The following is a 21418-nucleotide window of genomic DNA, read 5'->3' as shown; positions in this document are numbered from 1 at the left end:
CACAATTGGCAAATTTAATTTGCTTATAGATCCCTAATAATGGTACTACATGTATCCAGGGCTTGTACTTTAACCCCTTCGCTGCCAGGCCTTTTCCCCCTCCTGTGCCGAGCCTTTTTTTGGCTATTTGGAGCAGTTCGCGCTTAGGCCCTCATAACTTTTTGTTCACATAAGCTACCCATGCCAAATTTGCGTCCTTTTTTTCCAACATCCTAGGGATTCTAGAGGTACCCAGACTTTGTGGGTTCCCCAGAAGGAGGCCAAGTAATTAGCCAAAAAACAGTGAAAATTTCATTTTTTTTAAAAAATTTGGAAAAATGGGCTGCAGAAGAAGGCTTGTGGTTTTTTCCCTGAAAAGGGCATCAACAAAGGGTTTGCGGTGATAAAATCACCAGCTTCCCAGCTTTCAGGAACAGGCAGACTTGAATCAGAAAACCCAATTTTTCAACCCAATTTTGGCATTTTACTGGGACATACCCCATTTTTACGATTTTTTGTGCTTTCAGCCTCCTTCCAGTCAGTGACAGAAATGGGCATGAAACCAACGCTGGATCCCATAAACCGCAACATTTCTGAAAAGTAGACAAAATTCTGAATTCAGCAAGGGGTAATTTGTGTAGATCCTACAAGGGTTTCCTACAGAAAATAGCAACTGAAAAAGAAAAATATTGAAATTGAGGTGAAAAAAACATCAATTTTTCTCTAAGTTTTACTCTGTAACTTTTTCCTGCAATGTCAGATTTTCGAAAGCAATATACCGTTACGTCTGCTGGACTCTTCTGGTTGCGGGGATATATAGGGCTTGTAGGTTCATCAAGAACTCTAGGTACCCAGAGCCAATAAATGACCTGCACCCTGCAGTGGGTTTTCATTCTATGCCGGGTATACAGCAATTCATTTGCTGAAATATAAAGAGTAAAAAATAGCTATCAAGAAAACCTTTGTATTTCCAAAATGGGCACAAGATAAGGTGTTGAGAAGCAGTGGTTATTTGCACATCTCTGAATTCCGGGCTGCCCATACTAGCATGTGAATTACCGGGCATTTCTCAAATAGACGTCTTTTTTACACACTGTCTTACATTTGGAAGGGAAAAATGTAGAGAAAGACAAGGGGCAATAACACTTGTTTTGCTATTCTATGTTCCCCCAAGTCTCCCGATAAAAATGATACCTCACTTGTGTGGGTAGGCCTAGCGCCCGCGACAGGAAACGCACCAAAGCGCAACGTGGACACATCACAGAAAACAGACCTGTTTTTAGCAAAGTGCCTACCTGTAGAGTTTGGCCTCTAGCTCAGCCGCCACCTAGGGAAACCTACCAAACCTGTGCATTTCTGAAAACTAGAGACCTAGGGGAATCCAAGATGGGGTGATTTGTGTGGCTCGGACCAGGTTCTGTTACCCAGAATCCTTTGCAAACCTCAAAATTTGGCTAAAAAAACACATGTTCCTCACATTTCTGTGGCAGAAAGTTCTGGAATCTGAGAGGAGCCACAAATTTCCTTCCACCCAGCGTTCCCCCACGTCTCCCGATAAAAATGATACCTCACTTGTGTGGGTAGGCCTAGCGGCCGCGATGCAGGAAACACCCCAAAGCGCAATGTGGACACATCACAGAAAACAGACCTGTTTTTAGCAAAGTGCCTACCTGTAGATTTTGGCCTCTAGCTCAGCCACCACCTAGGGAAACCTACCAAACCTGTGCATTTCTGAAAACTAGAGACCTAGGGGAATCCAAGATGGGGTGATTTGTGTGGCTCGGACCAGGTTCTGTTACCCAGAATCCTTTGCAAAGCTCAAAAATTGGCTAAAAAAACACATGTTCCTCACATTTCTGTGGCAGAAAGTGCTGGAATCTGAGAGGAGCCACAAATGTCCTTCCACCCAGCGTTCCCCCACGTCTCCCGATAAAAATGATACCTCACATGTGTGGGTAGGCCTAGCGCCCGCGACAGGAAACGCCCCAAAGCGCAACGTGGACACATCACAGAAAACAGACCTGTTTTTAGCAAAGTGCCTACCTGTAGATTTTGGCCTCTAGCTCAGCCGCCACCTAGGGAAACCTACCAAACCTGTGCATTTCTGAAAACTAGAGACCTAGGGGAATCCAAGATGGGGTGATTTGTGTGGCTCGGACCAGGTTCTGTTACCCAGAATCCTTTGCAAAGCTCAAAAATTGGCTAAAAAAACACATGTTCCTCAAATTTCTGTGGCAGAAAGTTCTGGAATCTGAGAGGAGCCACAAATTTCCTTCCACCCAGCGTTCCCCCACGTCTCCCGATAAAAATGATACCTCACTTGTGTGGGTAGGCCTAGCGCCCGCGACAGGAAACGCCCCAAAGCGCAACGTGGACACATCACAGAAAACAGACCTGTTTTTAGCAAAGTGCCTACCTGTAGATTTTGGCCTCTAGCTCAGCCGCCACCTAGGGAAACCTACCAAACCTGTGCATTTCTGAAAACTAGAGACCTAGGGGAATCCAAGGAGGGGTGACTGGCGGGGCTCGGACCAGGTTCTGTTACCCAGAATCCTTTGCAAACCTCATATTTTGGCTAAAAAAACGCATTTTCCTCACATTTGAGTGACAGAAAGTTCTGGAATCTGGGAGGAGCCACAAATTTCCTTCCACCCAGCGTTCCCCCAAGTCTCCCGATAAAAATGATACCTCACTTGCGTGGGTAGGCCTAGCGCCCGCGACAGGAAACGCCCCAAAGCGCAACGTGGACACCACCAAAATTTTGGAAGAAAACAGAGGTGTTTTTTGCGAAGTGACTACCTGCAGATTTTGGCCTCTAGCTCAGCCGGCACCTAGGGAAACCTACCAAACCTGTACATTTCTGAAAACTAGAGACCTAGGGGAATCCAAGGAGGGGTGACTGGCGGGGCTCGGACCAGGTTCTGTTACCCAGAATCCTTAGCAAAGCTCAAAAATTGGCTAAAAAAACACATGTTCCTCACATTTCTGTGGCAGAAAGTTCTGGAATCTGAGAGGAGCCACAAATTTCCTTCCACCCAGCGTTCCCCCACGTCTCCCGATAAAAATGATACCTCACTTGTGTGGGTAGGCCTAGCGCCCGCGACAGGAAACGCCCCAAAGCGCAACGTGGACACATCACAGAAAACAGACCTGTTTTTAGCAAAGTGCCTACCTGTAGATTTTGGCCTCTAGCTCAGCCACCACCTAGGGAAACCTACCAAACCTGTGCATTTCTGAAAACTAGAGACCTAGGGGAATCCAAGATGGGGTGATTTGTGTGGCTCGGACCAGGTTCTGTTACCCAGAATCCTTTGCAAAGCTAAAAAATTGGCTAAAAAAACACATGTTCCTCACATTTCTGTGGCAGAAAGTGCTGGAATCTGAGAGGAGCCACAAATGTCCTTCCACCCAGCGTTCCCCCACGTCTCCCGATAAAAATGATACCTCACATGTGTGGGTAGGCCTAGCGCCCGCGACAGGAAACGCCCCAAAGCGCAACGTGGACACATCACAGAAAACAGACCTGTTTTTAGCAAAGTGCCTACCTGTAGATTTTGGCCTCTAGCTCAGCCGCCACCTAGGGAAACCTACCAAACCTGTGCATTTCTGAAAACTAGAGACCTAGGGGAATCCAAGATGGGGTGATTTGTGTGGCTCGGACCAGGTTCTGTTACCCAGAATCCTTTGCAAAGCTCAAAAATTGGCTAAAAAAACACATGTTCCTCAAATTTCTGTGGCAGAAAGTTCTGGAATCTGAGAGGAGCCACAAATTTCCTTCCACCCAGCGTTCCCCCACGTCTCCCGATAAAAATGATACCTCACTTGTGTGGGTAGGCCTAGCGCCCGCGACAGGAAACGCCCCAAAGCGCAACGTGGACACATCACAGAAAACAGACCTGTTTTTAGCAAAGTGCCTACCTGTAGATTTTGGCCTCTAGCTCAGCCGCCACCTAGGGAAACCTACCAAACCTGTGCATTTCTGAAAACTAGAGACCTAGGGGAATCCAAGGAGGGGTGACTGGCGGGGCTCGGACCAGGTTCTGTTACCCAGAATCCTTTGCAAACCTCATATTTTGGCTAAAAAAACGCATTTTCCTCACATTTGAGTGACAGAAAGTTCTGGAATCTGGGAGGAGCCACAAATTTCCTTCCACCCAGCGTTCCCCCAAGTCTCCCGATAAAAATGATACCTCACTTGCGTGGGTAGGCCTAGCGCCCGCGACAGGAAACGCCCCAAAGCGCAACGTGGACACCACCAAAATTTTGGAAGAAAACAGAGGTGTTTTTTGCGAAGTGACTACCTGCAGATTTTGGCCTCTAGCTCAGCCGGCACCTAGGGAAACCTACCAAACCTGTACATTTCTGAAAACTAGAGACCTAGGGGAATCCAAGGAGGGGTGACTGGCGGGGCTCGGACCAGGTTCTGTTACCCAGAATCCTTAGCAAAGCTCAAAAATTGGCTAAAAAAACACATGTTCCTCACATTTCTGTGGCAGAAAGTTCTGGAATCTGAGAGGAGCCACAAATTTCCTTCCACCCAGCGTTCCCCCACGTCTCCCGATAAAAATGATACCATACTTGTGTGGGTAGGCCTAGCGCCCGCGACAGGAAACGCCCCAAAGCGCAACGTGGACACATCACAGAAAACAGACCTGTTTTTAGCAAAGTGCCTACCTGTAGATTTTGGCCTCTAGCTCAGCCGCCACCTAGGGAAACCTACCAAACCTGTGCATTTCTGAAAACTAGAGACCTAGGGGAATCCAAGGAGGGGTGACTGGCGGGGCTCGGGCCAGGTTCTGTTACCCAGAATCCTTTGCAAAGCTCAAAAATTGGCTAAAAAAACACATGTTCCTCACATTTCTGTGGCAGAAAGTTCTGGAATCTGGGAGGAGCCACAAATTTCCTTCCACCCAGCGTTCCCCCAAGTCTCCCGATAAAAATGATACCTCACTTGCGTGGGTAGGCCTAGCGCCCGCGACAGGAAACGCCCCAAAGCGCAACGTGGACACCACCAAAATTTTGGAAGAAAACAGACCTGTTTTTAGCGAAGTGCCTACCTGTAGATTTTGGCCTGTAGCTCAGCCGCCACCTAGGGAAACCTACCAAACCTGTGCATTTCTGAAAACTAGAGACCTAGGGGAATCCAAGGAGGGGTGACTGGCGGGGCTCGGACCAGGTTCTGTTACCCAGAATCCTTTGCAAAGCTCAAAAATTGGCTAAAAAAACACATGTTCCTCACATTTCTGTGGCAGAAAGTTCTGGAATCTAAGAGGAGCCACAAATTTCCTTCCACCCAGCGTTCCCCCACGTCTCCCGATAAAAATGATACCTCACTTGTGTGGGTAGGCCTAGCGCCCGACAGGAAACGCCCCAAAGCGCAACGTGGACACATCACAGAAAACAGACCTGTTTTTAGCAAAGTGCCTACCTGTAGATTTTGGCCTCTAGCTCAGCCGCCACCTAGGGAAACCTACCAAACCTGTGCATTTCTGAAAACTAGAGACCTAGGGGAATCCAAGGAGGGGTGACTGGCGGGGCTCGGACCAGGTTCTGTTACCCAGAATCCTTTGCAAAGCTCAAAAATTGGCTAAAAAAACACATGTTCCTCACATTTCTGTGGCAGAAAGTTCTGGAATCTGGGAGGAGCCACAAATTTCCTTCCACCCAGCGTTCCCCCAAGTCTCCCGATAAAAATGATACCTCACTTGCGTGGGTAGGCCTAGCGCCCGCGACAGGAAACGCCCCAAAGCGCAACGTGGACACCACCAAAATTTTGGAAGAAAACAGACCTGTTTTTAGCGAAGTGCCTACCTGTAGATTTTGGCCTGTAGCTCAGCCGCCACCTAGGGAAACCTACCAAACCTGTGCATTTCTGAAAACTAGAGACCTAGGGGAATCCAAGGAGGGGTGACTGGCGGGGCTCGGACCAGGTTCTGTTACCCAGAATCCTTTGCAAAGCTCAAAAATTGGCTAAAAAAACACATGTTCCTCACATTTCTGTGGCAGAAAGTTCTGGAATCTGAGAGGAGCCACAAATTTCCTTCCACCCAGCGTTCCCCCACGTCTCCCGATAAAAATGATACCTCACTTGTGTGGGTAGGCCTAGCGCCCGCGACAGGAAACGCCCCAAAGCGCAACGTGGACACATCACAGAAAACAGACCTGTTTTTAGCAAAGTGCCTACCTGTAGATTTTGGCCTGTAGCTCAGCCGCCACCTAGGGAAACCTACCAAACCTGTGCATTTCTGAAAACTAGAGACCTAGGGGAATCCAAGGAGGGGTGACTGGCGGGGCTCGGACCAGGTTCTGTTACCCAGAATCCTTTGCAAAGCTCAAAAATTGGCTAAAAAAACACATGTTCCTCACATTTCTGTGGCAGAAAGTTCTGGAATCTGGGAGGAGCCACAAATTTCCTTCCACCCAGCGTTCCCCCAAGTCTCCCGATAAAAATGATACCTCACTTGCGTGGGTAGGCCTAGCGCCCGCGACAGGAAACGCCCCAAAGCGCAACGTGGACACCACCAAAATTTTGGAAGAAAACAGACCTGTTTTTAGCGAAGTGCCTACCTGTAGATTTTGGCCTGTAGCTCAGCCGCCACCTAGGGAAACCTACCAAACCTGTGCATTTCTGAAAACTAGAGACCTAGGGGAATCCAAGGAGGGGTGACTGGCGGGGCTCGGACCAGGTTCTGTTACCCAGAATCCTTTGCAAAGCTCAAAAATTGGCTAAAAAAACACATGTTCCTCACATTTCTGTGGCAGAAAGTTCTGGAATCTGAGAGGAGCCACAAATTTCCTTCCACCCAGCGTTCCCCCACGTCTCCCGATAAAAATGATACCTCACTTGTGTGGGTAGGCCTAGCGCCCGCGACAGGAAACGCCCCAAAGCGCAACGTGGACACATCACAGAAAACAGACCTGTTTTTAGCAAAGTGCCTACCTGTAGATTTTGGCCTGTAGCTCAGCCGCCACCTAGGGAAACCTACCAAACCTGTGCATTTCTGAAAACTAGAGACCTAGGGGAATCCAAGGAGGGGTGACTGGCGGGGCTCGGACCAGGTTCTGTTACCCAGAATCCTTTGCAAAGCTCAAAAATTGGCTAAAAAAACACATGTTCCTCACATTTCTGTGGCAGAAAGTTCTGGAATCTGGGAGGAGCCACAAATTTCCTTCCACCCAGCGTTCCCCCAAGTCTCCCGATAAAAATGATACCTCACTTGCGTGGGTAGGCCTAGCGCCCGCGACAGGAAACGCCCCAAAGCGCAACGTGGACACCACCAAAATTTTGGAAGAAAACAGACCTGTTTTTAGCGAAGTGCCTACCTGTAGATTTTGGCCTGTAGCTCAGCCGCCACCTAGGGAAACCTACCAAACCTGTGCATTTCTGAAAACTAGAGACCTAGGGGAATCCAAGGAGGGGTGACTGGCGGGGCTCGGACCAGGTTCTGTTACCCAGAATCCTTTGCAAAGCTCAAAAATTGGCTAAAAAAACACATGTTCCTCACATTTCTGTGGCAGAAAGTTCTGGAATCTGAGAGGAGCCACAAATTTGATTCCACCCAGCGTTCCCCCACGTCTCCCGATAAAAATGATACCTCACTTGTGTGGGTAGGCCTAGCGCCCGCGACAGGAAACGCCCCAAAGCGCAACGTGGACACATCACAGAAAACAGACCTGTTTTTAGCAAAGTGCCTACCTGTAGATTTTGGCCTGTAGCTCAGCCGCCACCTAGGGAAACCTACGAAACCTGTGCATTTCTGAAAACTAGAGACCTAGGGGAATCCAAGGAGGGGTGACTGGCGGGGCTCGGACCAGGTTCTGTTACCCAGAATCCTTTGCAAAGCTCAAAAATTGGCTAAAAAAACACATGTTCCTCAAATTTCTGTGGCAGAAAGTTCTGGAATCTGAGAGGAGCCACAAATTTCCTTCCACCCAGCGTTCCCCCACATCTCCCGATAAAAATGATACCTCACTTGTGTGGGTAGGCCTAGCGCCCGCGACAGGAAACGCCCCAAAGCGCAACGTGGACACATCACAGAAAACAGACCTGTTTTTAGCAAAGTGCCTACCTGTAGATTTTGGCCTGTAGCTCAGCCGCCACCTAGGGAAACCTACCAAACCTGTGCATTTCTGAAAACTAGAGACCTAGGGGAATCCAAGGAGGGGTGACTGGCGGGGCTCGGACCAGGTTCTGTTACCCAGAATCCTTTGCAAAGCTCAAAAATTGGCTAAAAAAACACATGTTCCTCACATTTCTGTGGCAGAAAGTTCTGGAATCTGGGAGGAGCCACAAATTTCCTTCCACCCAGCGTTCCCCCAAGTCTCCCGATAAAAATGATACCTCACTTGCGTGGGTAGGCCTAGCGCCCGCGACAGGAAACGCCCCAAAGCGCAACGTGGACACCACCAAAATTTTGGAAGAAAACAGACCTGTTTTTAGCGAAGTGCCTACCTGTAGATTTTGGCCTGTAGCTCAGCCGCCACCTAGGGAAACCTACCAAACCTGTGCATTTCTGAAAACTAGAGACCTAGGGGAATCCAAGGAGGGGTGACTGGCGGGGCTCGGACCAGGTTCTGTTACCCAGAATCCTTTGCAAAGCTCAAAAATTGGCTAAAAAAACACATGTTCCTCACATTTCTGTGGCAGAAAGTTCTGGAATCTGAGAGGAGCCACAAATTTCCTTCCACCCAGCGTTCCCCCACGTCTCCCGATAAAAATGATACCTCACTTGTGTGGGTAGGCCTAGCGCCCGCGACAGGAAACGCCCCAAAGCGCAACGTGGACACATCACAGAAAACAGACCTGTTTTTAGCAAAGTGCCTACCTGTAGATTTTGGCCTCTAGCTCAGCCGCCACCTAGGGAAACCTACCAAACCTGTGCATTTCTGAAAACTAGAGACCTAGGGGAATCCAAGGAGGGGTGACTGGCGGGGCTCGGACCAGGTTCTGTTACCCAGAATCCTTTGCAAAGCTCAAAAATTGGCTAAAAAAACACATGTTCCTCACATTTCTGTGGCAGAAAGTTCTGGAATCTGGGAGGAGCCACAAATTTCCTTCCACCCAGCGTTCCCCCAAGTCTCCCGATAAAAATGATACCTCACTTGCGTGGGTAGGCCTAGCGCCCGCGACAGGAAACGCCCCAAAGCGCAACGTGGACACCACCAAAATTTTGGAAGAAAACAGACCTGTTTTTAGCGAAGTGCCTACCTGTAGATTTTGGCCTGTAGCTCAGCCGCCACCTAGGGAAACCTACCAAACCTGTGCATTTCTGAAAACTAGAGACCTAGGGGAATCCAAGGAGGGGTGACTGGCGGGGCTCGGACCAGGTTCTGTTACCCAGAATCCTTTGCAAAGCTCAAAAATTGGCTAAAAAAACACATGTTCCTCACATTTCTGTGGCAGAAAGTTCTGGAATCTGAGAGGAGCCACAAATTTGATTCCACCCAGCGTTCCCCCACGTCTCCCGATAAAAATGATACCTCACTTGTGTGGGTAGGCCTAGCGCCCGCGACAGGAAACGCCCCAAAGCGCAACGTGGACACATCACATTTTTTCATTGAAAACAGTGCCTACCTGTAGTTTTTGGCCTGTAGCTCAGCCAGCACCTAGGGAAACCTACCAAACCTGTGCATTTCTGAAAACTAGAGACCTAGGGGAATCCAAGATGGGGTGACTTGAGGGGCTCTGACCAGGTTCTGTTACCCAGAATCCTTTCCAAACCTCAAATATTGGCTAAAAAAACGCATTTTTCACACATTTCGGTGACAGAAAGTTCTGGAATCTGAGTGGAGCCACAAATTTCCTTCCACCCAGCATTCCCCCAAGTCTCCCGATAAAAATGATACCTCAGTTGTGTGGGTGGGCCAGGTGCCTCCAACAGAATAAGGCCCAAAACTTGTAGAGATACAGGGGATAGTACTGCGAGTTTATAAGGACATATTCTTTTATACATCTTTAGACTGACTCTGCTTTGGGGACCCACATACGTGAGGTGTCATTTTATTTGGGAGACTGAGGGGAACACTGGGGAGTAGGAATTTTGTGCTGGAGTGGTGATCGTACGAAGAAAAGTCAGGAAAATATGCTTTTTTTAAGCACATTTTGAGGTTTACAGAGGAGTCTGGGTAAGAAAATGTTGGGGGATCCACGCAAGCCACTCCTCCCTAGACTCCTTGGGGTGTCTAGTTTTAAAAAATGTCTGGGTTTGGTAGGTTTCCCTAGATGAAGGCCGCACACAGGACCAAAAACATAGGTGCCCTCTCCCCCCCCAAACACAGGTAGTTTTGTAATATATCGTTTTGATGTGCCCACATACGTCCGTGATGTGCCAAACACTAAAATTTTGAAAAGAAACACACTTAGGTTATGTGAAAAAGACCCCTCACCCACCAACCAAGTTGGTGGCATGCTTCATCATCGGGGTCCCACCTGAGGCACCTAGCGTGTCATAGGTGTGCTGCGACGCCTGATTACAGCGGAGCAGGTTTGGTCATTTTTACCACACATACTGGTTGGATTTGGCACGAGGGTGAGTGATGGTTCAGTGGATCAAATTTTACTAACAAGAGCTTTCACAAAAATGAAAAGCACTGTTAGTAACTGAAAGGCAAAAAACTGAACCAATGACTCACAGCTCGTGAGCTGTAAAGCCGCGACAAGGCACCAACCGCTTTACAGTCCATTCACACAACTTTCATACATGACACACACAAGGCCATTCACACCGCCAGCCACGGGCCCAGCACATTACAACACTCACATCGACAGACAGCGCCACTCAAGGGCCCATCACTTACATACGCCCACATGCCTGATACAACAATCACACCAGCTGATGGGAGTGTGTGGACTGGTGTTTGGCTTGCAGTGTGTTGCAGTAGCCAACATCAAGTCAATATGTACAGTCTCAGCCAAGCCCCACTCCACACACAATGGCATCATATATTTTTTTTTTTTTAACAGAGGAACCCCTAACTAAGTAGAAAGAATTACAAAACAACAAACACAAAAGCTCTAACTAACAACATGACAGAAATGCTAACCATGAAACTAAACACATGAAAATACAAAACAGACATGAGTTTACACTCATGGTTGTTCCCAGAAATTCTTCTGGGTGTGGTAATTCTTAAAACAAGCACCGACACACAGCCCAGGCTTTGAAGGACAATCTGGGCAGTACATTCGAGACTCCCTCCGGATACCTCTTCGAAAACACACTCTACATTTCTTAGCTGGAAAGTCTTTTTTGGGTGTGGGAGGAATGTGCTCAGCAAAGTGGCGATCTTTCAATCTAGCCACATCCTCCACCACTGCTTCTCTAGGAACTCTGGCCTGTTCCACCACAATAAGGCTCTCTATCACTGACTCCTGAAATTTCACAAATGTCATCTTTGAGTCTGGAGACCTATCCCTAAACACAATAAAAGCATTGAAGGTTGCTAAGTGGAAGAGGTGAAGTGCTAACTTCTTATACCAAACATAAGACTTACGAATAGTAGTATAAGGTTCCAACCTCTGGTCAACTCTATCTACACCTCCCATGTGCTTATTATAATCTAAAATGCACACAGGTTTGCGCACTTCAGCAACCTGGCCCCAAACAGTCACAGGGGAAGTACTCTCATCATGGATGGTACTTAGCATGTAGACATCCCTCTTGTCTGAAAATTTCAAAGCTAGCAGCTCCTCGTTCCGCAAGGCACAGCACTGTCCCCTCTCAAGTTTTTTACAGACAAGCTCCCTTGGATAGCCTTTCCGGTTAGAACGGATTGTGCCACAAGCAACTGTGTCCACTCTAAACAATTCCTTGAACAACTGCACACCAGTGTAGAAGTTATCTACATACAAATGGTGACCTTTGTTGAACAGTCGTCTACCAAGATCCCACACTATTTTCTCAGTAACTCCAAAAGTGGGAGGACAACCAGGGGGGTCAATATTGGAATCCCTACCAGTGTACACACGGAAACTATACACATATCCTGTCCTACTTTCAGACAGCATATACAATTTAATTCCATATCGTGCCCTTTTGCTAGGAATGTACTGCCTAAAAACCAAACGACCCTTGAAGAGGACCAAAGACTCGTCCACACTTATCTCTTTGCCTGGAACATAGACCTCCGAAAACCGATCTACAAAATGATCAAGGACAGGCCTAATCTTAAAAAGACGGTCAGAATCTGGGTGATCTCGTGGCAAGGCTAATGCATTGTCAACAAAATGCAGCATCCTAAGAAGAAGCAAATACCGATTACGACTCATGGTAGCTGGAAATATAGCTGTTGCCATCAAGGGACTAGTAGACCAATAAGAAGCCAGTGACGGCTTCCTTATCAACCCCATCAAAAAAGTCAAACCCAAAAACTTTTTTAGCTCCTCCAAATTTGTGGGAATCCACTGGGCAGCTCTAGAGTGTGGCCTAAGTCTAGCAGCGTTGTCCCTCAAATGCTGCTCCGCATACAAATTAGTCTGCTCAACAATCTCTTCCAAAAACACATCATCCATGAATAACTCAAAGAAATTGATAGGCATAAAGTTCTCTGTATTGGCGTTACACCCCGGGAGACCAGTAAAGGCAGGCAACTCTGGCTGCTCCATGTTTGGGGCAACCCAGACATCAGGTCTTCTAACGGGAAACCTTTCAGCCCCAGGTTGCTGCACTATTGGCACATCAATGTCCTCCTCTAAAACAGAACCTTCATCTGCACTGAGTGTGGCTTCATCATCAGAAGATTCCCCTCCAACAGAAACATCACTGCCAGAATCTCTGACTTCCTCCTCTGCCTCAGATGCAGAGTCCGTCTCATAGTCATGATCAGACTGTGACTCAAAAAGCATACCAACCACCTGCTGAGCGGTCATCCTGCGGCTAGCCATGATCTCTCCTGCTAAAATTAACTGGACAAATTCACCACCAACAACCAGCACTGTGTAAGACAAGTAACAAAGTGTAGCTTTGTTAGTAAGAGTTACAAACTCAAAAACTATACCGCTCACTTGCCTGAAAAAGCTTGATTCACCAGCAACTACACAGCAATCACCAATGATATCCCACTAAAAAGAAAGAAAGAAAGGCAAATTAGAAATAAGACACAACAAATATCATTGTGCACAAACCTAAGGACAATTTCACACACAATCCTGCATTTAGTACACCCCCTACAAACATGTCATTCATGCATGGCAACAATACTCCTTTGGAGTAAATTGTTTTTACTTACCTAAAACATGCAACTGTGCAAACTGCAGGTCAACCACCGCCAAAACCGCAAGGAGCCACAGCAAATAAAGCAAAAGCTTTGAACTAGAACAAAAAGGAGGAAATTTTTTTTTATCACAAATGCAAAGACTTCTTCAGTTGACAAACACCCCACCATCAAACATTTTAGAAATTGGTGCCTAAGTGGATTCTGTCATAGGGGCAGATAGGCCTACTAAAAAAATAGGCCTGTCTGCCCCAAGGAAGCCAGAAAATACCTTTAGTACTGTGTCCCCATGGAGAGCGACCCTTGCCAAAGGGGACAGCCCTCAAACAAAAAAAAACAAAAAAAACACACACAACACTATCCCTGGTGCCTAAGTGGCTTCTGCCCCCTTGAGGGCAGGTGGGCCTAAGAAAATAGGCCCATCTGCCCCCAGGGGGTGTAGAAATGGCCAACAGGTCAATGCCCCCCTTGGGGGGGCGCCCCGTGACCAAGGGGACGCCCCCCCACAAAAATAAACACATAAAAAAAAATCCCTGGCGTTCTAGTGGTTTCTGCCCCCCTTGGGGGCAGATCAGCCTAAAAATAATAGGCTGATCTGTCTCCAAGGGGTGCAGAAATGGCCTGGGTACATGTGCCCCCAAAGTGGGGGGCGACCCTTGCCCAAGCCCCCCCCATCCACTAACACACACACACACACACACTATCCCTGGTGTCTACGTGGCTTCTGCCCCCCTTGGGGGCAGGTGGGTCTAGAAAAATAGGCCCATCTGCCCCCAGGGGGGGCAGAAATGGCCAACAGGTCAATGCCCCCCTTGGGGGGGCGCCCCGTGCCCGAGGGGACGCCCCCCCACAAAAATAAACACATTAAAAAAAATCCCTGGCGTTCTAGTGGTTTCTGCCCCCCTTGGGGGCAGATCAGCCTAAAAATAATAGGCTGATCTGTCTCCAAGGGGTGCAGAAATGGCCTGGGTACATGTGCCCCCAAAGTGGGGGGCGACCCTTGCCCAAACCCCCCCCCATCCACTAACACACACACACACACACACTATCCCTGGTGTCTACGTGGCTTCTGCCCCCCTTGGGGGCAGGTGGGTCTAGAAAAATAGGCCCATCTGCCCCCAGGGGGGGCAGAAATGGCCAACAGGTCAATGCCCCCCTTGGGGGGGCGCCCCGTGCCCGAGGGGACGCCCCCCCACAAAAATAAACACATAAAAAAAAATCCCTGGCGTTCTAGTGGTTTCTGCCCCCCTTGGGGGCAGATCAGCCTAAAAATAATAGGCTGATCTGTCTCCAAGGGGTGCAGAAATGGCTTGGGTACATGTGCCCCCAAAGTGGGGGGCGACCCTTGCCCAAGCCCCCCCCCATCCACTAACACACACACACACACACACACTATCCCTGGTGTCTACGTGGCTTCTGCCCCCCTTGGGGGCAGGTGGGTCTAGAAAAATAGGCCCATCTGCCCCCAGGGGGGGCAGAAATGGCCAACAGGTCAATGCCCCCCTTGGGGGGGCGCCCCGTGCCCAAGGGGACACCCCCCCACAAAAATAAACACATAAAAAAAAATCCCTGGCGTTCTAGTGGTTTCTGCCCCCCTTGGGGGCAGATCAGCCTAAAAATAATAGGCTGATCTGTCTCCAAGGGGTGCAGAAATGGCCTGGGTACATGTGCCCCCAAAGTGGGGGGCGACCCTTGCCCAAGCCCCCCCCCCATCCACTAACACACACACACACACACACTATCCCTGGTGTCTACGTGGCTTCTGCCCCCCTTGGGGGCAGGTGGGTCTAGAAAAATAGGCCCATCTGCCCCCAGGGGGGGCAGAAATGGCCAACAGGTCAATGCCCCCCTTGGGGGGGCACCCCGTGCCCAAGGGGACGCCCCCCCACAAAAATAAACACATAAAAAAAAAACCCTGGCGTTCTAGTGGTTTCTGCCCCCCTTGGGGGCAGATCAGCCTAAAAATAATAGGCTGATCTGTCTCCAAGGGGTGCAGAAATGGCCTGGGTACATGTGCCCCCAAAGTGGGGGGCGACCCTTGCCCAAGCCCCCCCCCATCCACTAACACACACACACACACACACTATCCCTGGTGTCTACGTGGCTTCTGCCCCCCTTGGGGGCAGGTGGGTCTAGAAAAATAGGCCCATCTGCCCCCAGGGGGGGCAGAAATGGCCAACAGGTCAATGCCCCCCTTGGGGGGGCGCCCCGTGCCCAAGGGGACGCCCCCCCACAAAAATAAACACATAAAAAAAAAACCCTGGCGTTCTAGTGGTTTCTGCCCCCCTTGGGGGCAGATCAGCCTAAAAATAATAGGCTGATCTGTCTCCAAGGGGTGCAGAAATGGCCTGGGTACATGTGCCCCCAAAGTGGGGGGCGACCCTTGCCCAAGCCCCCCCCCATCCACTAACACACACACACACACACACTATCCCTGGTGTCTACGTGGCTTCTGCCCCCCTTGGGGGCAGGTGGGTCTAGAAAAATAGGCCCATCTGCCCCCAGGGGGGGCAGAAATGGCCAACAGGTCAATGCCCCCCTTGGGGGGGCGCCCCGTGCCCATGGGGACGCCCCCCCACAAAAATAAACACATAAAAAAACATCCCTGGCGTTCTAGTGGTTTCTGCCCCCCTTGGGGCAGATCAACCTAAAAATAATAGGCTGATCTGCCCTCAAGGGGGGCAGAAATGGCCCTAAAAGACATGCCCCCCAAAGGGGAGCGACCCTTGCCCAAGGGGGCGCCCCCCCATCCACTACACACACAATCCCTGGTGCCTAAGTGGCTTCTGCCCCCCTTGGGGGCAGATGGACCTAAAAAAAATAGGCCGATCTGCCCCCAAGGGGGGCAGAAATGGCCAACAGTTCTCTGCCCCCTTGGGGGGGGCGCCCCTTGCCCAAGGGGGCACCCCCTCCCAACATACCTGCACAGAAAATATAATTCCCTGGTGATCCAGTGGTTTCTGCCCCCCTTGGGGGCAGATCCGCCTAAAAAGTAGGCCAATCTGCCCCCAAGGGGGGCAGAAATGACCGTAACTAATTGCCCCCACAAGGGGAGCGACCCTTGCCCAAGGGGCCGCACCCCGCCAGCAAGAAACACGAGCAAACAACAAAAAAAAAAAATCCCTGGTGTCTAGTGGGCATTCCTGCTGCCCGATCGCAATGCAATCGGGCAGCAGGAATGCTCAAAGAGACACCGGGGGAAAGGAAAAGCATTTCCTTTCCCCCGGTGCCTCTTTAGCCCAAACCCCCCACCCACCGGGAAGAGGAACTCACCTCTTTCCTCGTCGCCGCACAGGAAGCAAATGGCTTCCTGTGCGGCGAAATCCCCATAATGAAGTCAGCGCGCGATCGCGCGCTGACGTCATTATGGGGGGGTGGGGGGGTCGGGGGTGGAAGGGGAAGGGCTTCCCCTTCCATCCCTGACTTTGGGGGGGTGGGGGGAAGCACACAGAGGGAGCGAGAGCGCTCCCTCTGGGCTGTGTGCCGAGGACGTAGTGGTTACGTCCTCGGCACAGCAGCACTGTGCCGCGGGACGTAACCACTACGTCCGCGGCACAGAAGGGGTTAAATGCTACTAGTGGGCCTGCAGCACTCATTGCACCACCTACTTAAGTAGCCCCTTCGAACACGCCTCAAGCCTTCTGTTGCAGCCTGTGTGTGCAGTTTTAAACTGCCATTTCGATGTGACTAAATAAACCTTTTGCCTGGCTCAAACCTTCCTTTTTAATACACATAAGTCACCCCTAGGTTAGGCCCTGGATAGCCCAGAGGACAAGGTGCAGTGTATTTAAAAAGTTGGATACTTTTAAGTCTCACATGTCCTTGTAGTGAAAAACTCTTAAATATGTTTGAGTTACCATATTACATTTAATAAGCTATAGATTCCAAATGGGAACAGGTATCTTCAGTGTCTTTGGAATTGTAATGAAAATCCTCTCTCATGGTAAAGTCTGATTTTTTTTTTAAAGTTGTAATTTTCCTGCCTTAGCCTTTTTGGGTAGTGTTTTGATTGCATTATTGTTTGAAGTGTTGCATAAATAGTTCACACATTGCCTCTTTGTTAAGCCTGATTTTTCTGTGCTAAGCTACCAGGTTCAGCACAGGTTAATTTTAGGTTTGCTTGTGACTTCTCCCAGACAAGGATTTTGGTTGCAAAAGGGTTTAACCCCTCTCAACCAGTGGCACAATTTCTTATACATTGAATGATAGGTACAGCGGGCAGCCCTAGTCTAAGGTATGTTTGCCTAAAATAACGTTAAGATTTTATCTACTGCTCCAATGTACCTAGCCGCTCCCTAAATCCAAATTGACAAGGATTTAATATACTGTTGTTATTAACCCATTCCCTCACTCTGTTACTGTTATAAATGGGGTCTTTGGTTAATAGTCAGGTAACCCCCCTATCCAAGCAAGGACCCTCACTCTAGTCAGGGCAAAGGAGAAACACACCTGGTTAACCCCCACTTACCCCCTTGGTAGCTTGGCACAAGCAGAAGGCTTAACCCAGAAGCAATGTGTAAAGTATTTGTACCAACAACACAGTAATACAGTGAAAACACTACAAAATGGACACCACAACAGTTTAGAAAAATAGGTAATATTTATCTAAATCAAGCAAGATCAAAAGGACAAACATCCAACATACACAAGTCCTGATAGGTGCTTACCTGGTTAGGTGGCCAATCCTCCTCTGAGGGCTATTTATGTCTCTCCTGTGGGTTTCTCTTCAGATGACGAATGCAAGAGCTCACCAGAGTTCCTCTGCATCTCTCTCTTTGACTTCTGTCAAGGATCGACCGCTGACTGCTCCAGGATGCCTGCAAAACCACAACAAAGTAGCAAGACGACTACCAGCAACATTGTAGCGCCTAATCCTTCCGGCTTTCTCAACTGTTTCCTGATGGTGCATGCTCTGAGGGCTGTCTGCCTTCACCCTGCGCTGGAAGCCAAGAAGAAATCTCCTGTGGGCTGACTGAATCTTCCCCTGCTAACGCAGGCACCAAACATTTGCATCACCGGTCCTCTGGGTCCCCTCTCATCTTGACGAGCGTGGTCCCTGGAACACAGGAGCTGGATCCAAGTGACCCGACAGTCCAGAGGTCCTTCTGTCCAAATTTGGTGGAAATAAGTCTTTGCCTCCCCACGCCAGACAGTAATCCTGTTTACTGTGTGAACTGCGGCTGCTAGGGCTTCTGTGCACTTTTGCAAGGAATCCTTCATGCACAGCATAGCCCAGGTCCCCAGCACTCCGTCCTGCATTGCTCAACTTGGTAAGTTGACCACTATCTTCGTGGGACCCTCCTTTGTAGTGTTGAGACGACCACCGTACTCAGATTTCTTGCTCTCTGTGTTGCTGAGTGCCCCCACTGTCTCCTCCTCCAAGGAACGACCTCCTGGTCCTTCCTGGGCCCAGGCAGCACCCATTTTCTTCAACCGTGACTCTTGCAGCTAGCAAGGATTGTTTGTGTTCTTTCTGCGTGAAAACAACTCTGCATACTCCATCACGCCGTGGGACATCTTCTGTGCAAAGGAGAAGTTCCTGGCATCTTCCGTTGTTGAAGAATCTTCAGCTTATTAAACCCAGAGGCAGCCCTTTTGCACCTTTATCCGGGGTTTGGTGGGCTCCTGCCCCTCCTGGAACCTTGCGTGACTCTTGGACTTGGTCCCCTTCCTTTACAGGTCCTCAGGTCCAGGAATCTGTCTTCAGTGTTTTGCAGTCAGTTGTTGCTTTTGCAGAATCCCCTATCACGACTTTAGTGTGTTTCTGGGATAGTAGGGTAAGTTTACTCCTACTTTTCAGGGTCTTGGGGTGGGGTATCTAGGACCCCTTAGTGTTTTCTTACAATCCCAGAGACCCTCGACACACTACACTAGGCCTAGGGTCTATTCGTGATTCACATTCCACTTTTGGAGTATATGGTTTGTGTTGCCCCTAGGCCTATCGCATCCTATTGTATTCTACAGTGTTTGCACTACTTTTCAAACTGCTTACTTACCTGATTTTGGTTTGTGTGTATATTTTGTGTATTTTACTTACCTCCTAAGGGAGTATATCCTCTGAGATATTTCTGACACATTGTCACTAAAATAAAGTACCTTTATTTTTGGTAACTCTGAGTATTGTGTTACTTATGATATAGTGCTATGTGATATAAGTGGTATAGTAGGAGCTTTGCAGGTCTCCTAGTTCAGCCTAAGCTGCTCTGCTATAGCTACCTCTATCAGCCTAAGCTGCTAGAACACTACTGATCTACTAATAAGGGAAAACTGGACCGGGCACAAGGTGTAGGTACCATCAGGTACCCACTATAAGCCAGGCCAGCCTCCTACAATGCTGTTATATTTATTCTGATGTGCACCTTGAGGGTACCTTAAAGGTGCCCCCTGAAACCTACTAGTCCACTAGGTTGCTGGATGACTGGTCTCGACCAGCCTGCCACCGCAGATGAGTTTGGGACCCCCCTGGAGGCAAGAGCCAGTACTCTCAGAGGCCAGAAACAGCACCTGCTCCGGAAGAAGGTGATCACACTTCCTCCAGCAGGATGGCCAGTGATTTAGCATATCAGAGCCAGGGGCTTCATACCCCCTGCCCCCTTTGGTATATGACCCCAGCTTCCTTCAGACCTGGGAGATGCTACCCCCTGCCCTGAGGCCCATTTGGCACCTGGCGGGAAATTAGTTATTCAGCAGGCATGTTCCACCTTTGGGCTATTCACTCCTAAGGTGGGATACCTGAAGTGGACACTCGAGAAAGGGTTCCACCATCTTGGATTTTGTTGGAACTAATAATTCTTGGACAGGGGTATGCTCACCTCCCACTGGAGTGGGTTTTATAGGGCGGTGTAGTCACCCCGAGGGTAAGTAGACCATTGGCTACTACTCTGCACTCCTCTAAATGCCCATAAATTGACGATCCAAGTCATCCTGCAGCTATGCATCCTCCAAAAGCCTCAGAGGACCTCCAGCACTTCACCAAGTCATCAGCATTTTCCTTGGAGTGGAGGAGTCATTCCCTGCACCCTGCAGGCGCCAACCACAACGTCTGGCTCACTGTTCTGCTGACCTCCGGGTCCGCCAATGCATCAGATCACTGTGCTCCAGGAGGTCAAACTTATCTCCCCAACAAGTGTGAAGACACCAGGACCCACTGGAGCCATCCTGCACCGATACCCAGGGTACTGGACCCCTTGTACCAACTAAAGCTTGTTTTTAGCCCACATCCTACATAACTGAGGACCAGCCACCAAGGGACATCAGCATCCCAGAGGACCTCACCAAGAATGACCCACTTTCCATGTTCTGTCCCACGTTTTGCAGGTCACCCCAAAGATCCATGGGAGTCTTGATGCAGGAGCACTAGAAGACAAAGACCCGTTGCAACTGAGCTCCACGGCCCAGGTCTACAACAACCAATTGTGTTCCCTCGATCCCAAAACCCCATCGACCGAGCACCATGTTGGGAGCACCCAGAATTGTCCCCAAGTCCCTGTTTGCAGTCTCTTTCTAGGTGTCCCTCCTCATTGCCAACTGTGCAGTGAGCATGGCACCTGACTCGACCAACACCATTGCACCCAGACAACCAAGGGCAGGTGAAACTGTACTTTTGGTGTTGTTAGTGACCTTGCACCCCTAGAACCATACAGCCTACAAGGGACCCCCTGAGAACTGTCTGCAAAGATCCATTGGCAGTAAAATTATTTCGCTGAAGTAAATCTTTGCGGCGTAAAAACGCATTTAAGTGAACTTGATACTTACTTGCAAGTATTGAGACACTGCACCAGTACTTACCTTCTTTGAAGTTTTCTGGGGTTAAAACATTCTTTAATGAGTAACTAGGTGTTTCTGAATATTGGTTTTGAGTTCCTTTTTCAGTGTGTGTTTCATTTATTGACTCTGTGTGTTCAACAAATGCTTAGCACTAACCTCTGATAAGCCTAAATGCTTGCCCACACTATCACAAAAGAGAGATTTTGGGATTATTATATTAATCCCTGCAAAACAATATGACCCGACTATATACTTTTTGGTGCAAAACTGCAGGAACACAGTTTTGAACCAAAAAGTATAGTGCTGGCCTGTGCCATTTTATAATGCCAGCCAGCCACCATATTAATAGAATGGCGCAAGCTGATGCTAAACTCGGGCTAGCGTCTTACAAAAAGACGCTAGCTGAGTGGGGGTGGCGATAGAGAAGGAGGGGGTTGTGCGTCAAAAAATGACACTAGCC

The sequence above is a fragment of the Pleurodeles waltl genome, chromosome 10, assembly GCF_031143425.1.
Source record: "Pleurodeles waltl isolate 20211129_DDA chromosome 10, aPleWal1.hap1.20221129, whole genome shotgun sequence".
Classification (NCBI taxonomy): domain Eukaryota; kingdom Metazoa; phylum Chordata; class Amphibia; order Caudata; family Salamandridae; genus Pleurodeles; species Pleurodeles waltl.
This window is presented reverse-complemented; position numbering follows the sequence as displayed.